Raw genomic sequence first — 13,247 nt, 5'->3', positions numbered from 1 at the left:
ACACTATTGTGCTCCCTGCCTGACACTTCCCACTGACAAGACTTGAAACTGTGCAGGCACATGACAACCTAATAAGAGCCCACTCAGGATTTGTGAAATAAATGTATTGGCAATAAGCAGAGCACACCAACAGGTTTCCTTGCCTCTCCATTAGCACCACACCACATGGACCTTTTCTGGCAGTGACCGGCGTGTGTTGACTCACCAAAGTTCACCTTGCCAGCTATTCATACCTTCCTCCCACTCTCATTTAATTTCTCCAGCAAGTCTGTCAGTTAGCCAGCTAACAAGGCCACCAGCCAGCCAACGAACCAGATGGGAAATTCACTAATTGACTAAAAACAAGATCTTTAACATACACCCGAATATCTGACCCTGAAACTATTGATTAGTATTGCTCATGTATATTTTTAACAAGTAAAATAAATAATGTTCTGTCTTGGATGGCCATCACTGTTTGTTTGAGTGATATGTGTTGCTGTCCTTGAAGCACACAGCTGGACACAGGAATGGAGCCCATACCAAGGCCGTCCTGCATTTTCTAGCGCTGTCACTGCTGTTTTCAAAAGCGCTAGAGGCCGTCTTTGCCAGCAATTTCCTGTTTTGGATCTCCAAATTCTTTGTGGCAATGTCATAGTGCATAACACACTCTTACACTACAGTCATGTGAGTTTTGGGGGGGACCACCTACAGCTGGCTTCAAATGAAAACTATGAACTGAATTTAAGAAAGCTTTTCAGTGAGAGGTGAAATGTTAAAAAAATAAGTCCAGTGTCTGTTTGAATCTGTCCACTAGTTGGTGTTTGTTTCAACAGCACCAGGATGGATGGTTCCATTTAATCTTTGACTGAATATTTAATTGCTAAATTATATAAATATTATAATATATTATATAAAAAGTCTCCATTGATAATTTTCCAGTTCATGACAGGGTTGCCACAGATCCTGAGCAGCCTACTCACTACTCTTCTCATATTTGTGTAGAGATGTCAAAGGCTTTTTTTGCATATTGTGCCTGCTGTTTCTCAATGAATAAGTGTAAAGTTCAGTCTAATTGGCTATATGAGTATGGTGGATACAGAAGGTCAAAGTTGAATCCGGAAGTCAGTGTGTAAACAGTAATGAATTTTACCATTGCCCTTTGCTGGCTCTTAAATACTGTAAACTGTGTACATTGAATCCTAACCTGTATGTGGCTGTCATTAAACACTGTCTCCAGTCACATCACAAACCGGCTGAGGTAAGCCAGAAGCGCAACACTATCAAGCACATTATCATTAATATTGTGTGTCTTTTATCTCATTCAAATAAGATTCTCCTGTTCAAACTTGTTCAAAAATCACAGCACACATAAAGCAAACACCACATTGAGCTCATCTCTGTCATGAAAAACAGAGCTTGTGTTGCTTCAGAGTAGGCAGACTACAGACGCCTCATGAAGCGGTGAAGGCCATGATCAAGACAGTCATGCAGACGAGAGGTTTGTGAATCCATCCCCCAGGAGAACCATTGAAGAGCAGAGATGGGCTCTCCCCCTCTGCTCAGGCCCAGACTGAAGCCCCTGTCTGGAATGCAATCTGCCTGCCATCTGCAGGCCTCCGTGGCTCTGTTTGATAGTCAAACAAACACCTGTCAGAAGTCCATGTCTCATCTCACACAGCTCTTGGAAATTGGCAAAAATCTCAACTTCTTCCTTGCACTAAAAAAAACAGAAGGGAAGAGGGGCAAATGTGGATTTTTATTCCAACCATCTGTGCATGTGTTAAATATAGATTTTTATAGAAGGCTCAAAGGACCAGTTCTACTTTCCACTAAAATGTCAAAGAATAATAGGGCATTCAAGGTGCTGCATTCGGCGAGGTGTTTGCACAATAAATTATTTCAACTTCAATTTGTTTTTTCTTCTTAACATCAGCTGGCACTGCAGACTGAACTGTAGGTGTGCAGTCACGGCGTAATGATGCCAAGAACTTTGTGGAGGATGTTCTCAGATGGAGGAATAGCCTTTATACAAAATCCATCCATGCCCCCCCCCCTTTCCTCCTCCTGCTCCCTGCTGTTTTCCACATCTCTCCCTCCTTCTTCCTCTCTCTTTCTCCCTCAGTCACATTGAGATGAAGGGTCTGCTGTAGGATGACGGGGCGCTGCCTGGCAGCCATCCAGGCCGCACATCTGTCTGACTGCTGTTCCTCCCCCCACCCCCCCACAACAGCCCCCAACAGTATTGGTTCAGTTGTCAGCCCATTTCAGGGTCTGTCTCAAGGTCTGCAGATGTGTTTCTCAGAGCAGCAATGATGGACTCTTGCAGAGATCTCTAGTGTGAGTGACTAATGGCGCGGAGACATCTCTGAAGGCATTGAAGAATGGATTTATCCAGTGTCATTTATCACACTGTCTGTCAGTGCCAATATAAATGCCTGATGGAAAGCATACATTCACCTTTGAGTGGAACTGACTCCACAAAAACTGGAGAGAAAATCTGTATTGAATTAAAAGATGAAGTATGTATACAGCACTGAAAAGAGAAGGATTTGTGTTGAAAACAAATTCAAAGTGCAGGAGGACGTTAAAGTTAGCAAAACTCAACTTCCTGCTTAGTGAAATACTACAAGTTCAAGGTGAGTGCAGAAAGAATAAAAAGACATAAACAAAAGGATACAACACCTGGGTTTCTCATGCTAGTGACTGTGGCCTACACAGACCATCTGTGGAGCCTGTGCACGCTCAGATACCTGCGCTTTTGTCTTGAAAGGATTTAACGGTGTGCCATCAGCGAGGCTTACAGAACGTTAGTCTCCAATGTGTCATCAGCTCTGTGGATAACCTTGAATTAGTCACTTATGCATTCATCATGAAAAGCAATGTCACAAAAAAACAACATCCATTATTCATCCACACTGAAGCGGGAACGAAGGCATTTGGGCTCTTTGAATTTACCTGTGTCTGTCAGTCAGCAGTGCATTGACAGGCCAGCGCTGCTTATTCTCCGCACGCCATTGCCAAACACTCAAATCACAGTTAATGTATGTATGAATGTGTGAGCAGGAACTCCATGTCCTGACACCACAGAGAACACCTTAGCTGTTTGTTTGTTTGTTTTTGAGGGAAATTATAAAATGTTGCAAGACTAATCCGAAGAACACTGAAGCAGAATGCCAGCACAGCCCAGTGCATTTTGGGGACAAAACACGGAGCACTGAGTTTTATGTAAAGATGTTGTAACTGTTGAGAGGAAGAGAGACGGGGAGAGAGAAAGGTAAAAAGGAACAAGGAACTGACAATTAGGGACAACTAATCACCAAGTGTGTAGCCAAGCGCATCCCCCCACGCTGGTGCCAGCACTTGCACTGTGCTTGAACCTGTGCTGAATGCCAACGGCAGATAATTATAAACCCGCAGGGCAGGCCTCCTCTGTGCAGAGGGAGGAATGGAGCCTCAGCCAAGCCTGAACTCCTGACCTTCTTCACACACCAAGCGTCTGTTGTGGGCTTCGGGAGGTGCAAGATGGGTCATAGCAAGCCGTGAGGCAACTGGGAGAGAATGAGAGAGAGAGAGAGAGAGAGAGAGAGGGGAGAGGTGGAAGGAAGGGGGGTGGATGAGGTGAGGGGGGTGTTGGTGGAGGGACTGAAGGGAGGGGAGGTGCTCAGTGGAGGGTCACTTTTTTGTTGGCATTCTTTGTTGAGATCTTCCAACCAATCACAGAAGAGACTGAGCCACTTGACGAATCAGAGAGAAAGCCTCAGTAAAAGAGAAATCCCTTTTGTTATGCCTGCTTGGTTATCTCCTCTCTCTTTATCAGCATTCATTAGGTGGGGAAATGAAGTCTGTTCACCTCCTTTGTATACAAAGAAAAGCTTTTGTTTGAGCTGGATCATCTTTTAAAGTTTCCTTAACTTACCATTACATTGTCTCACATATTATCAACAATTTAAATCTTGGATCCCTAATAGCTTTAAAGTCCTGATCTCACTTATTATGGCCCCTTTGGTGGAGGGATTGAAGGAGTTATCAGGATTTTAATTTCCCCTTTTAGCTTGATTTATACTTCTCCATCAAATATGCACATCATGTGCCACTGTGATTCATCCCAATCCAGGAGATGGAATTAGATTTTCAGTCACTGTTTGGTTAGGATTTAACTATTTGTTACGCCACTCACAGGTTTTGAATGTCAATGTGGAGCTCCAGCTGTTGCCATCGGGACCCCTGCCTGAGTCTGCCTAACTCCTGAATAATCCAACGGTGACCAAGCGGCGGGTCCTATTTCTGGTGCACAGCTAAGCTTTTTAAAAATGGGGTTTTCTATGGGAACTGAACTCAAGTGGCCATTCAGCAAACTGCAGTCTGTGGAACTCCAACTTTGGTCCCAGTTTAAATTGGAAGATTTACTAAGCACACATTCACATAAACCACAACAGGACTAATAGTTTTGTTTTTAACAACAAGATGGCTGGAACATTTTATTTGTTTGTATATCTGCTAAAATAATAGCAGATAATAGAAAAGAAAAAAGTAAAAGAAAAAGAAAAACATTGGGTTTTTTCTTTTACTACTTAATATTCCCATTTTTTCCGTGAAGTCAGAAACATCAGCAGACCACCTCGGCTCATCTGGTCTCCTGCTCTCATCATGAAGATCTCTCTCGCTTTGCACTTTGCCAATTTCCCATGATTGAATGTAATTGGGACCAGATAAACCTCTCTCTCTCTCTCTTCAGCAGTCTTTGATCACTTCTGACCTGGCTCCAGCTCAACTCTGACACACTGGCAACTATTTCTTGGGTGGTTTGTGATTGCTCACAGACAGACAGCGAGATATATTGAGTATTGATGTGTGAGCCTGAAAATCCAGCTTGCTGCAGTGAATATTACAGCTTCATTCTGTGGGACTGTTTGAGCAACAGAAATAGAATAGTGTTATTTGCCTGGAGCTGTTTATGTGTGTGTGTGTGCATTTCATGAGTGATTGTCTTGAGGGAATAGAACAAGATGTGCACAAAGATTCCCAAATTTGATTCAGAAGATTTGTAAATCCTGTGCAAATTACTGTTGCCTCTTTCTTTTCTCCCCGCCGTGCTCCTCTTTGAAACTCGTCTTCTGAGGCAATCACTCCCAGATGGAGAATATTAGACGTAATCACTTCCATTTGCCGGCTCCTTTACTCTCACTGCGAGGTGACACGCTGTCTCCTTCTGACATCTCCTCACAATGGACAATTACTGAGCGCTCATCAATCACTTTCCACAGAGAACTTTGACACCTAAAATCTGGTAGAAATCATCTTATTTGATAACCCAGAAATTTCTACAAATCTGCTCCCATTCGCTCCATTGTGCGTCCATATCAGTGCCATTCTGTGGGGCATTTCAGAACTGTCAAGTGCACTCAGCATAAATTCCATGAGACCTTTACTTATAGTGTAGAGCACATACATACTGGAAGAGTTGCTTTTGATCTGCGGTTTGATACAAATACCGTGTCAAGAGTTTTGGCTCTGCTTTAAAGACGGCCATGTGCCTTACAGCTATTCCGCTGTCGGGAATCTGTCTTTCACTCTGCCATATGGAAAAGATGAAAATCACAGTTGAGGGTGACTGACGTGTGTGTGGAGTGGTGTCAACCTCTTATACAAGGCCAGTTATTTTACTATATGACTGTCATGGCAGAGAGAATTCACAATATTATAGCAACGTATGTGAAACAATAAAGACCAGCTACCAGTCAAATTAATCTTAAATTTACCAAATGTTTGATTCACACAGCTTTTTCTGACATCACTATGATACCGTATCTTCAAAATCAATAAGATCTTTTTATGGTATTTTAAGTCTAGTGAAGGACCCTTTTAGGATCTACATTTACTGCAGGCTTGTTCCTTCACAAATAGGGAAACTGAGCTGTAGCGAAACAGGTTACCTACAAGTTTGTTAGCTAGTTTACTAACTAAAGATTTCCAGGGTCAGCTATTAAGATAAATTACATGAAATTTTTAATGTATAGTAATACTAATATATTATTATTATTATTTTAAAATGTCACTTTATATACAGTATATGAAATGACAATAAATCCTAATTTGAATATCAGTATGTAGAAACAACCCAGCTTAACCTTGCTTACATGTGAAATTCCTCACTCTGTCCTAGTTTCTGGTTCCCTTTTCCCCCTTTTGCCCAGCTGCCAGCCTTCCTCCTCTCTCATCCGCCCTTACCTCCTATCGTCCCTGCAGTCTTCCCTCTATCCTTCATTCTGTGAGACAGACAATAAAGCAAGCATTTCCATGGCTGACCTACAATTCACCCCTACCTCCACACCATCCCAAACTACAGACAGTGAGGGTGAGCTACAGCTCACCGGGTTCCACAGTGAGTGTGTATGTCCTGGTCCAGAATTTGTGTCTCGCAGCTCTTTTTAAACGGTCTGCTCTGTTCTGCTCAGTGTTGATGGGGGTCACACATTCTCCAGACATGCATACACCACTGTGGACAGACAGAAGAATGTTATAATGAATGGAAAGTAAAAACTCTCCCTGGGAAATACCTGCAGCCCATTTATAGGCTAAAGTGACTCCTCTCACTGAGACAGAACAACAGCAAACTTCATATATTTTTTGGCACTTACACATTTCTGCTATTCTCACGACCCTCAGTTGACACAGCCACATCCCTGACCTTTAGAGCTGTCATTCGGCAAGCAGAAATTATAGTTCCTGTGAGTCAGATGTTACAGACCGATCAAACTGCCAGGCTTGATCAGTCTGTAACATCTGACTCAGAGAGGGAGCACCTGTTTTCAAATAAATCTTCAGATATAAATGATATAGTGCAGCTCGATCAGATGTCTGGAAATGTGGAAATCTGATTCCATGCATACTGTGCTTTCACTCCCACATGAGTTCTTCATCTATCACCTCAACTTATAAGTTGCCATTTCGCACTCCCTTTATCTTGAGTAAATCCCAGAATTCAGGATTTAAAGCAGAAGTCACATGTTTTACCAGCCGCCTTCACCCCGGAGAGAGTGCAAAGAATTTTGACCTCAGGGTCCCAGGGTTGAGGTATAGAGGCCCAGTCAGCCGTCACTGGTGGAACCATGAACCGTGTCAGGTCATGTCAGCTCTCTGCTCAACTCCCCTTACTTGAATGTAAATAAAGTCAGTCTGGCTTGGTTCCACATCAGCAGTACCACTCACCCTCTTTTGTTAGGGCTAACGGATGACATCCTAACAGGAAGGTGTTTTCCTTTTTTGAAAATAACAAAGTTTGGAAAAGTTTGCAACCTTTTATATTATCTGTCTGTCTGTCTGTCTGTCAATCTATCTATCATCTATCTTAGCCTCATACTTGAAAGGCAGAAACACCTATAGTTAGCATAAAGACTGGTTAGTATTGTTCAAATGTATGACTTACCATCCAAATGGAGACAGCTCTTCCGTTTCCAGACTACTGCCACCTGCCTGTGTGGAGTTATCACTCATCTGCATCATGTATGTGTTAATTGGCTGTAGTTTTGGAGTTCAAGTGCAACTTTTGTGGTTTAAGTTGATGGCTTTGTGTCAAAGCCTTAAAGCCCAGTAATTAATCTAAATCAAAATAAAGGATTAGTAAAGAAAATTCATTATTTAAAAGCATGTTTTGTTTCCACACTAAATTTTGGCCTAGAAGGACCCCTGAGGTTTTTTTTTGCAAAAGCAGAATCCAATTTAGGCTTTGCACCATTCCTCAGAATAACCCCCTTTAACTGGGGACCTCGTCCCAAAGTAAAGAAAGAAGAGACTATAAACCTGGTCCCAATAAGTCATAAATTGTCGAGGCAGAGCCTGTTTAGGCAGGGAATTGAGCACAAGCAGAAGCTCCCTTAAAGAGTGCAGTGGTCTCTGTTTCTCCCAGTTTAACCCTCTCACCTCTTCTCACTGGCCGCTCCTTTATTCAGTAAGCTGATTTATTGGAGTTCACAAGGGAGAAAAACAAGCATAGCTAAGCCATCAGCCTCGCCTGTGATAAATGACCCACGCTGCTATCTTCATCTCAAGTGGGTCCTGCAGTTCCAGTGGGTGAGAAAGAGAGTGTGCAAAGTGGCACCATTTTTTTTGCATACAATGTGCTGATGGCAAGAAAGAAATGGCAAATGGGGCCTAAAGGTCGAAGTCATAATATAAAAATCTTCTTCAGTGACAGAAGTGTAAGTGTTTTAATGCTTGTAGGAGGAAACAAAAGCATCACCAACACAAATATTTTGTTGCTGTCTTTTTGCCAGTAATGTTTCTCTCTCTTTCTGTCTCACTAGTGTCCCCCTGATCCCCAGTCCTGCCCCTGGCTGTCCCAATGCAATGCAGCCCCTCTTCTCCCTAAATGAAATTCTTTGGAAAGTCATTTTATATCACCCTTTGACTGTGCATTGAACTGTAAAACCACCCCATTGGAAACAAAATAAAAGGATAGGAGAGGGAGAGAAGGGGGGATGGGGCAAGGAGGAGAATTATAATTCTTTGCAGGCCTTTGGTATTAACCCAAACACCAGAGCTGTCAGCAGTTCAGAGAGGGAGGTGCGAGGGGCAAACATTCAGTGTTAATTGGCACTTTGTAAGCTCTGAGCCTTCCTTTTGTGAGGGAAGAGGAAGAGAGAGTGAGTGAGCAAGAGGGGGAAGGAGGGCAGGTGGGGGTTGGGGGGTGGTCAGCAGAGGGGAGAGAGAGAGAGAAAGAGAGAGAGAGAGAGAGAGAGAGAGAGAGCACTTGTTCATGTAGGTTTGTTGGGCCTTGTTGAGGGTGTTTACGGTTCACTTCTTATCCTTTGTTAATTGGGCATTCTCTCCCCCCAATGAAAAAAAAAAAAAGAATTCATGTAACCCCCAGCCTGCCACCCATGCTCCCTGTGACTCTCCCCACCAGCCTGATCAGCAAGAGAGGGATAAATGACAAGAACATAACAAAGGGATTGTCCTAGGAACGTCATTAAGTTTTACACGTTCCATATTTTTACTGAAACTGCAACAGCTGAAGGCACAAAATCTGAAAATGCATTGTTTCATTCTTTATCGTGTGCATGTCTTGTTTTTGTTGTTCTTTTTTTTTTAGTTCTGCGGGTGCCAACATGTAATGCAATAAGTTTCATTTCAGGGATGGTAGGTTCTTCTATTAATGGAGCTTTCTTTCCTCTAACCTAATCTGATGCCCTCTGTGGTAATAGTGACAGAACAGGAAAATCAGACCATTAGATACAGGATGTAAAAACACCCCGTCCATCCTCTTTGTGGATCCTCTGCTTCCGCTGATGTGTTTGGAGTTTTCTGGAGTAATTAGAGAGGACAGACTGGCAGACACACACACAGATAGGAAGGCACCTGTCTTTGGAAGAGCGAGAGGCGGAGGAAGAGGAGGGTGGTGTTGGTGGTGGTGTAGTCGGGGGAGGAGGAGGGGGGGGGGTTGTTGGCATGAGGCTGGTGCACTCTGCTTCACAGCACCTCTGGCCTCTTTCTGTCTTTCCCTCTGTCTCCCACTGACTGGTGTAAATAATAATAGAAGCAGTACTGAAAGGACACAGGTGTCAACCATTGTACCATTCTGAATGGACCTGGGGGAAGGAGGTCAGGGGTCACAGGGCCACCTCAGCCACCTCTCACACCCACAGTTTTTATTCACATTGACGCTCCCCTTTCACAGGTTTTCCTCTTGTTCCCCCTCCTCCTCCTGTCTCTCACTCACTCTCCCCTTTTGTTATCATAGCTCAGTGTTTTGTAAAAACTTTTCAGAGGTCATGCACAAGCTTGGCATTGAAGTAGATTAACATTCTTTTCAAAATTAATCAGCTCAGACAACAAAGATCAATGGTTGGTTTCTACTTGAGATAAATAAACATATGGATGGAATTTAAGTATTGGATTGTTAATATATTTATTTTGAGTATCTATTATTATGGAGTATCATATATTTGTTTTAATCAGCACAGTCCTTCTGCATAGACTACCACTAAAGTGGCCTTTCATGAAAGCACTGAAAAGAACTGAGAATTAACTCTCTTCCTGGGAGACATAAGAAGTTTGACCTCTCTTCTGTAACCTATTTGTTATTTAAATATGTTGGCAGGATTAGCTTAGCTTGGCATGCAGGTTGCAACTATGGTGCAGGTACCCAGTATTACCCATGCACTGCTGCTAAACAAACTGAACAAATTACGCACTCAAACGTGCAGTTTTTAACTGACTGATCCAGAGCTAATGCTAATTACTGTATATTGTAGTACCAAATTACTACCTAAATTCACCGAATAGAAATTATTGTATTGTATTGTAAATTTACTTTTTATTTTGCACAAAAAACTGAGAGTTCTTAAGAAGTTAGTGAATGCATTTGATGAGTTGCTGATCAGTTGATATGTTTGGTTTATAGTAGTAATTATCCACAGATGTATCACATGATTTATTACACTGGTTAACACCTGTATTGTGTCTTGTGCTTGCTGACATTGTCGCTCAATGCTTGTGATTTACATTTTTATCCCTAAGTCACCTGTTCTCAAGCTGATAAATATCACATACACAGAGAATATATGAAAGGCAGTGAACACGCAGTGCATAATATGTGCACCAAGGCCATCCTTTCTGCAGGGCTCAGAGTAAATGATGGATGAAGTTGGACAGAGATTTGTGGAGCAGTGTCCTTTGTGCTCAAAGAGGCAGGACAAGAAAGAACATAAACTGGTCTACAATGGCAGAGGGGCACCAGACTATTTCCATGGATAGGTGAGTGTTTATGGTCTGAAACATGACATGTCTGCTGCATCAGCAAACTTTGTGTGCAAATGTAAAACTAAGAGCACACTATATGGAAAAGGTATTTTACATTTCATTTGATTTTACTACTGAACCACACTGAAAGACTTACTTTATCTATAGACACCGAGATTAAATAATGTGCCGTGTCAAAGCAGAATCAAACCTCCGTTACAAACTTCAATAAGTTGGAGCCTGATTGGCTAATCATTCTGCCAGCTTTCAAGTTTTATGTGCAGTCAGTAAAGCAGCCAGCCTCAGCTTTGGTCTTGGCCTTGCCTGTTTGCAGTCACAATGAAAATGTTTGATCTTGATATAGAGCACAAGCCAAACCCTGAGGAAAACCTCCATGATACAGAAGAAATACAGTGATTATGAACTAGGAGTGCTTCTCAGAAGCAGATAATAACTAGAAAAAGAGGAAGTATATACATGGATGGAAGGTTTCAGTGTTTATTTTCTGTGCTGTGGGTGGATGCTCCTCAGCCTATAAGATCCATGCATGGTAGAGACAGAGATGCTGGAGAAGGGTGAGAGGATTTATTACCTAGCATTAGAAGCACTAATCTGTTGCAGGTGTTTCTTGCCGTTCTCCTGGGCCATGCCTGCTCTCCTCTCCAGGAGGCCCCACCATTGTGTGTGTATGTGTGACAGACCAGCAGACGGAAAGAGGGAGAGGAAGAGATTTTTCTTCTTTTTTTTTTTTAAACTTTCCGTGGTGTCTGCTCAGAAGGATTATACCATCTTCACAATCCTCTCAAATCAGGAGTGTCAAGATAAAGGCAAAAAGAACATGTACTCCAATTTTATATAGTCGTAATTCACACGGCCACAAAAACAGAAGGAAGGAACACCTTGGTCTTACTGAGAATCCAAAAGTTGTTTCTCAACTTTATAAGGCTGTTTTTAGGTGACATAGGCAGATCACTATTTCTGGTATACAGAAGAAAAACCTCTTTAACAGCAGGGTACAATTTCTAGAATGTGTTACAATAGAGAAAGACCACCAAGCTGGATTGGGCCAACAGCTTCAAGGAAGCCTACGGTGCTTTTAGAGATGATGAACAAAGGCACAAAACAAGGACCCCACTGAGAAAGCCCTGCTCTGTAGGAAGTCTGCTACGCCCACTGTGGTCATCTCTGGGAAGACTAGCTGACACTGAGAAGAATGGAGATGGAGGTGAATGTAGGGGTGGAGAACACAGGAAGAGGAACAGGGAGGGTGAGTATTGATATGGAGATGGAGGTTTAAAAACAATCTGATGGCCCAGTTTGTATGAATGTAAGATAATTTAGGAGCTTTTTATTTTAAAAAAGAAACTATGTTATTTTAATTCAATGAAATACACAGTATTGTGTTAGTATTTTATCAGTGAAAATGGAGTGAACCTCACAGATTCCTGTAGATGATGTGTAATACTCCTTCACTACTTTGGCACTACTGCCCTCATGTGGCTGTTTAAGATATGAATCAAGAACATTGAGCGCCCAAATAACAGAGCAAGTGGAGCAAGTGTATCCCTATTAATAACTTAGGGATAGTAAAGTTACTTTTTATGCTCTCATACTTTAACAAAGCAATCATATGAACCGCAACAATGTGATTATACTTAAGCAGCCTTTATCGGTGGTCATTTTGCTACTTTCAAACCCTCACCCCCCCTTTGAGTTGGTACAGTCCAAACCTCAAAGGTGTCCTCCAAAGGCCCGTCCAGTCCACATAAGAGTCTGACTGGTTTCAAAGACTACAAACATGTCATCAACGTAAATGCTGTTATTTTCCTCCCAGTGTAAAAATAACTCATAACTAATAAACTAATGAACAGTAAGAGAAACTGACAAGAGATCAACACTCATTATTCCAATGAGTCGGAAATAGCACACATTTTAACTCAAAGTGAGGCAACACAGTGGAAAGAAGCATGGAAGTCAACCAATGTTACAAAGGACACATTTTCCAAGAGGATTAGGAATACCTTAAAATGTGAATGTAATGCGCTGTTTAATTTACCTGTGGTACCCTGTGGCATCACAGTGTTGCGCTTTGGATTCAACAGGTGAGAAAATGTTTTGCAGAGTGGATGTGACCTGCAAGGTGTGAATTAGGTTGATTCAAATTAGGTCACTTCACTCATATCAGCAATTGTGAAAAACATGTCATTCCCTTCTTTTTCTCACAACATGCTTCCTCAGCAGAGGTAAATCTGGTGTCACACTGACATTGACCTTTTAGATAACCCACTAAATTATCACTGGTTCATTTAGATCTGAGTGGAGATTTGCTTTCACAGGAATAGGATAAACAAGAAGTCACAGACCTTTGACAATAATACATAATAATAATAATAAGGGCTCTGCTAACAAGTACACAAACAAAATTCCTCGAACCAAACCTTTTCATATTGATGTGAAGCAGTAAACACAAGTGATTGTACCTTTCACAGTTGTGTTGTTATGTGTTGACATAATCAATCAGACAG

This window comes from Parambassis ranga, chromosome 4, assembly GCF_900634625.1.
Source record: "Parambassis ranga chromosome 4, fParRan2.1, whole genome shotgun sequence".
NCBI lineage: Eukaryota > Metazoa > Chordata > Actinopteri > Ambassidae > Parambassis > Parambassis ranga.
The sequence above is the reverse complement of the archived record's forward strand: the minus strand, read 5'-3'. Positions refer to the sequence as shown.